Raw genomic sequence first — 6,866 nt, forward strand, 5'->3', positions numbered from 1 at the left:
ACTAGAGGCCGTCACTATCCAAAGGGAATCTTTGTTTAGCCCAGACTGAGCTGATCTCCTCCACCCCAATGGTGAACAACTTAGGTTTTCCAAAATATTTCCTTCTATCCTCATTTATTTCCAACTTTGCATTGAAGTCATTAAGTATCAAAGTCAATGATAATATAATTTGAAGGGTTATACCAAGATCTTCACAGAATTTCTCTACACACTTATCCTCTCGAAGAAATGTTGGTGTACAGCATACAATTATCTTCACTGTCATCTTTTTACAGGAACTTATCACAAGAAAAACCAATCAACAAGGATTATTAAGCACCTACTATGTACCAGAAAGGCACTGAAGATACAAGTACCAAGAATGAAACAATCCTTGTTTTCAACAAAGCCACATTTTAATGGACTCCAAATGTCCCAGGAAATGAGGTTCCTTGTGGCCCTTAAGCATACAACAAAACCAACTCTGCCACATCTTTTATTTGCATCTCTAAGAAGAACCTGTGAGCCACTCTTGGCTTTCTCATTCCACTTATAGCAGTAATTTCAAGATTGATACAATTCCATTGCTCTCATGGTAGGTCCATTCATTTGTCACTGGTGAAGGATCTCATATTCAGATTGTTAAATTTATAAATGTAGGGGGAGAAAATCTCTGAAGCAAGTTTCTTTTATTTTCAAGATCTGTAAGAGACTAAACCAAATTATTTTCTAAGTACCATTCTCCAATAGATAAGTGGCCAAAGAATACGAACAGAAAATTTTCAAAGGAAAAAAGCCAAGCTATCAAAAATAATGTAAAAAATCTTCAAAACATTAATTCTTAAAGAAATGCAAATTAAAGCAAATTTAAGTTTCCGCGGTATGCCTATTATCAAACTGGCAAAAGAAGAAAAGGACAAATGCTAGAGGGTCTATAAGAAAATATGTATACTAGTGCATGGTTAGTAGAGCTGTGATTTGGTCCAGCCTTTCTAGGAAGTATTTGGAACTATGTCCAGAAAGTTACCAAACTGAGTATACCCTATGAGCTAGCAATATAACCACTTGATGTGTGCCCCAAAGAGATCAAAGAGAGAGGAAAAGGATCCATAGGCACAAAAATATTTACAGTAGTTCTTCACAGTAGCCAGGAATTGGAAACCCAAGAACTGTCCTCTTTCTGGGTAATGGCTAAAGAAATTGTGATGTATGAACATAACAGAACATTACTGTGCCAATAAGAAATAATGAAATGGACAATTTCAGTGGAAAACAGGAACGCCTTTATGAATCAGTGCAGAGGAAAGTGGGCAGAACCAAAACAATTTGTACAATGGCAACAACATTCTAAGGAAAAACAACTTGGAGAGACTTTATAACTCTGATCTAACTAATTCTGATAAAACATGAATCTAAAAGAATGATGATAAAATATTCCACTTACATCTTGAAAGAGAGAGAGGTGAAGAAGATAACATGCAGAAAAAGACCTACATTTTCAGACACAGTTAATGTAAGAATGTGTTTTTTTTCAGATTTTATAGATATTTATTAAAGGATATGTTTTGGTTTTGTGTTGTTTTTAATTTGCTTAATGGAGGAGTGGTAGTAAGAGGGGCATATTAATGAAAAAATATTTGTTACCTGAATAACTTTTAAAATGTTTATTACTGTTTCTAGATTTAAAAAGATATATTACCATACTAATATATCATGTGCATCACAAAATATACACAAAAATAGGAGTTCTAAAAGGACGAGATAAAGTAAAGAATATTTTAAAAGAATTTGTATTTTATATAACAATAATACAAAAACACCTTTTGCTCTCATTGTTAATGCCATCATTAGTAAATATAATTTTGAAAGGAAAAAAATATGAATGTTCAAAACTATCTTTACATGTTCTTGGAAAAAAATACTATTTAGCAAAAAAAAAAGAAAGAAAGAGAAAATAAAGAAATAAGCTGTGCCACATTACCTCATACAAACTCAGAGCTTTTGTTTCCAGTCTGAAAAAAGATCCTCCTCCCCAAACCTCACTCTTACTACCTCCTTGAAAATCACTCAGCTTTCCCTCTCTCCCCACCCCACCAACAGCTGATAGAAGACTTTTTGTAAGTAACACTTGGAGAAGTTATCAATTTCTTAGCTGCAAATTAAGTTTGGCCTCCTGAAATCAAACTAAGAATAATCTTTCACCCCCAAAACCACCCATCGAATCAGTCAGTGAAGGCAACAAGAGAAAAAGCAATGCACAAGTCCTGTACCTCCCATGAGAAAATCAAAGGACTCCTCCCATGCCCCCTGAAATCATCTCCTACTCTGGGTCAGCCTGGCAGAGCTCCTCACCTGGGGCTTGAATCAGGATGCTCAGGATGCCCAAAGTCAGGACCTTGGGCAGCAGGGAAATCTTCCCCATCTTTCCCTCTGCACAGCCTTCTGGTGATGCCTAATCAGGCACTTGGCCTGGCCTTTAATACAAAAAGAGAACCTGATCCAAGGGCACTTCAGGGAAATTGGGGCTAAGTGTTACTTAAAGGACTTTCTCCTCAGACTTTGTCTTAGACATATTTGAAAAAAAATTAGATTGAATCTTTAAAGGAAAAAGAAAACATGTGAAAATCTATCTGTCCAACAGGGATATGCTGGTAAATGTGTAATAACAACCTCACCAGAAAACAAAAACAAACAAACAAATATGTCCATGAAATACTTCTAATTTAATCTCTATTAGTAGCATTGTTTCCAACACTTAAGTCTAGACAATCAACAGAAGGATAAATCAAGCCCTGAATGGTAGCATTTTCTGATTTCAGAGGGGCAAATATGACAATGGGTTCACAAGAGCCAGTTGGAGCTGCCCCCACCACTTCACCTGAAGGGTCAAGGTCAAAATTTGAATTATGCAACTTAACCACTCTCCCTCTCAATTTCTGAAGACTTCTATGACCTTTCACCTCTTGAAGATCTTCAGTTCCTTTGTTCACTTCCAGATCCCATTTGGGGTCTCATCAACAAAGATACTGGAGTGGTTTGGTATTTCTTTCTCCAGCTCATTTTGCAAATGAGGAAACAGGGGTAAGTGACGTGCCGAAAGTCACACAGTTAGGAAGCGTTTGAGGCAGGATTTGAACACACAGTGCTAAGGTCTGAGAATACAAATACCAGCAGAAATACAACCCAAGAACAGTGGGAACTTGCATTTTGATGGAGGGAAACAACAGATAAAAGATGGGGGATGGAGAAGGAGAAAGGGAGGAAGGTACCATTAAGAAAGTACTTGGAGAGTAGGGAATGTGGTATGGAGAGGAATGAAAACATGGTTGGCTAGGGCCTGCCACTTAAAACAGAGGTTTGAAGAGCTCCCATAAGGCAGAAGACATCACCTCACCAGGCCACTCATTCTATGTTAACAGTTCTGATCCTTAGCACATCTTTCCTGGCATCAAGTCTAATTTTGCCCCTTTGTAACTTTGCCCCAATCTTGAGTTCCTGCCCTTGGGGAACCAAACAGACCAAATCTAATTCCTCCTCATTATGATCTTTGAAGTGTTAAGACAAAGAGTGCTTCTACCCTCATCAAACCAATGCAAACCAAATTCTTAATGGGTTATGAGGCAAGATCTCCATGGTGATCATTCTGTACTAGCCCCTGCATGACCACTGCTCAGGTAAGTTGTTGAGGATGGTTATTGTCCAGGTAGAAGTGGGTCTAGATGGCTTCTCAAGTGTCTTTTGATTTTGGGTCTCTGTGGTTTGGCCAATCTCCACCCACTCTCCCATTGAGGACTTAGAGCTGCCAATGAGGCCCCAAGTAAATAGACAACATGACTCCAAGAAATTTCCCCAGGGAAATGGGAATGTGTTTCAATGGCTCTGTTAGGGGCTGCATGCCATTAAATGTACCCAGTTATGGCCAATTCCCTTCAAGGTAGAATGTGGTTAGAACTACAAGTGGATAGAAAGGGGAAAGGAAGAGGCCCTCCCATCTCAGTTTCCCTATCTGTAAAATCAAGGGTTTGGAAAGAACAACCATTTTCAAAATCCTACTATGTGCCAGGCACTGAGTTAGCACTTTACACATGTCTTATTTGATCCTTACAGCAACCCTGGGAATTACATACTGTTGTTATCACCCCTATTTTACAGTTGAGGAAAATGCCCAGCATCACACAGCTAGTTAGGCATCTGAGACTAGATCTGAACTGAGGTCTTCCTGAATCCTGACCTATTGCTACCACTATGGTACCATCTTGCTGCCTCTAGGTAGCTGTGGAAAAGAGTTACAGCTCCACACAGGAGGCCACAGAAAATCAGAAAGAAGCACTGGGACTGTATGTGGCTCATGGAATGGTTAGATACTTGTCTGGGTATGGTAAAGACTGGAGAATAGTCTGAGTCCTAGCAATTGGGAGTCAGAGTGAGTGACTTGGTGAGTGAAGAAAAGTTATGAGATGTGAACCAGCTTACTTCCTCCCTATACCAGGTGGAACCTCACTCAGCTTAGAAAAGACTGAAACCTGGATTGGCCAATCAGGAGAAAGGCATTTGTTGGCCCACTCTAAGCTTAACTTTCCATAATGCTTTGCATGCTCTAACATAACAGATATGCTTTGCTTTACTCTCTGAGTGAACCCAAGCCCTCCTGCTGGATTTTGCTAACTGGAAATATTCTTTTGCCAATGACATGGCCCACTGGACATTTCCTTTGTCTTTTTATGGCCCTACCACATTACAGGCACTATCTTGACACTCCTCCTTTATGACATGTTATGTTTACTGTTCACAGAAAACTAGAAATCTTGGGGCCACATTATTTGTTTTATGAAAGTACAATTTTGGCTAATGAAGCCCAGAGGCATCCTGAGTCAGGAAGTGAGGGAGGGGTGAGGGAGAATGGCTCTGAAGATATAAAGTCTCCCTTGTCTATCCTTGTTTGAGTTGATTTTCATGATGAAGTCCATGTATATTTCTATATGCATGATTTGGCAGATTTCAGAGAAATAAACATGCACATGCAGCCTAATTTTGTTTTTTCTTTCCTAGAACAAATTCTGTAAAGGTTGACATTTGACAGTGAGAAGATAGCAAGTTCCATGTTAGAGAATTTAGTAAATGTATAAGAAAGAATAGGAGTAACTGAAGAAGTGTGGAAAGAATGACTTTAGTTGGATCCTATAGTAAGGAAAGAACTGAAATCTACTCAATGGTCAGCTTGGCATACAAAGCCCCCCACAATGTGGCTCCCACATGTTATATTCTAGTTCATCCTGTATGCTTGCTGTCTCTGGCACGACATTTCATTTCCTGTCTCTGCAGACTGTTCCACATGTCTGGAGTGCACTCAATTCTCATCCTTTCCTGGGAGTGTCAGGGAGGATATAAAGATAATTCTTTTTTTTTATTAATTTATTTTGATTTATCAATAATCACTTCCATATGCTTTTGAGTTGAAAATTTTTCTCCCCCTTCCTACCCCCCCAAGATGGCGCACAATCTGATATACGCTTTACATTTACATACCCATTAAACATATTTTCACATTGGTGAAGTTGCAAGTAAAAATTAAAACCAATAGGAGGAACCATCAGAAAGATGAAACAAAACTCAACAGAGGTAAAAATAAGTGACAGCAGTTCTACTTCCATAGTTCTTTCTTTGGATGCGGACAGCATTTTCCATCCTGAGGCCTCTGGAGATGTCTTAGATCCTAGTAATGCTGAGAAGGGTTCAGTTTAACAGTCTTAGTCGTTGCATAACGTGGCTGTTATGGTGTACAAAGTCCTCTTGGTTCTGCTCACTTCACTTACCATCAGACCATATAAGTCTTTCCAGGTTTTTCTGAAGTCAGCCTGTTCATCATTTCTTATAGCACAATAGTATTCCATTACATTCATGTACCACAACTTGTTTAGCCATTCCCCAATTGATGGGCATCCTCTCAATTTCCAATTTTTTGCCACCACAAAAAGAGCTGCTATGAATATTTTTGTACATGTGGGTCCTTTTCACATTTGTTTGATCTTTTTGGGATATAGCCCTAGAAGTGCTATTGCTGGATCAAAGGGTATGCACATTTTTGTAGCCCTTTGGGCATAGTTCCAAATTGTTCTCCAGAATGGTTGGATCATTTCACAACTCCACCAACAATGATTAGTGTTCCAATTTTCCCACATCTTCTCCAACATTTATCATTTTCCTGTTTTGTCATATTGGCCAATCTGATAGGTATGATGTGGTACCTCAGAGTTGTTTTGATTTGCATTTCTTTAATCAATAACGATTTAGAGCATTTTTTCATATGGCTATAGATGGCTTTAATTTCTTCATCTGAGAACTGCCTGTTCATATCCTTTGACCATTTATCAATTGGGGAATGGCTTGTGTTCTTATAAATTTGTCTTAATTCTCTATATACTTTAGAAATGAGGCCTTTATCAGAGAGACTGGTTGTAAAAATTCTTTCCCAATTTTCTACCTTCCTTCTAATCTTAGTTGCATTGGCTTTGTTTGTGCAAAACTTTTCAATTTAATGTAATCAAAATGATCCATTTTGCTTTTCATAATGTTCTCTATCTCCTCTTTGGTCATGAATTCTTCTGTTCTCCATAGATCTGATAGGTAAACTATTCCTTGTTCTCCCAGTTTACTTATGGTATCAGCCTTTATATCTAAGTCCTGAACCCATTTTGACTTTATTTTGGCATATGGTGTGTGATTTGGGTCTATTCCTAGTTTCTGCCATATTCTTTTCCAGTTTTCCCAGCAGTTTTTTTCAAAGAGTAGGTTCTTATCCCAGAAGCTGGAGTCTTTGGGTTTATCAAATAATAGATTACTATAGTCATTGACTACTGTGTCTGCATATTTAACCTATTCCACTGATC

The sequence above is a fragment of the Phascolarctos cinereus genome, unplaced genomic scaffold (genome assembly GCF_003287225.1).
Source record: "Phascolarctos cinereus isolate Bilbo 61053 unplaced genomic scaffold, phaCin_HiC Scaffold_2;HRSCAF=192, whole genome shotgun sequence".
In the NCBI taxonomy this organism is placed as follows: Eukaryota; Metazoa; Chordata; class Mammalia; order Diprotodontia; family Phascolarctidae; genus Phascolarctos; species Phascolarctos cinereus.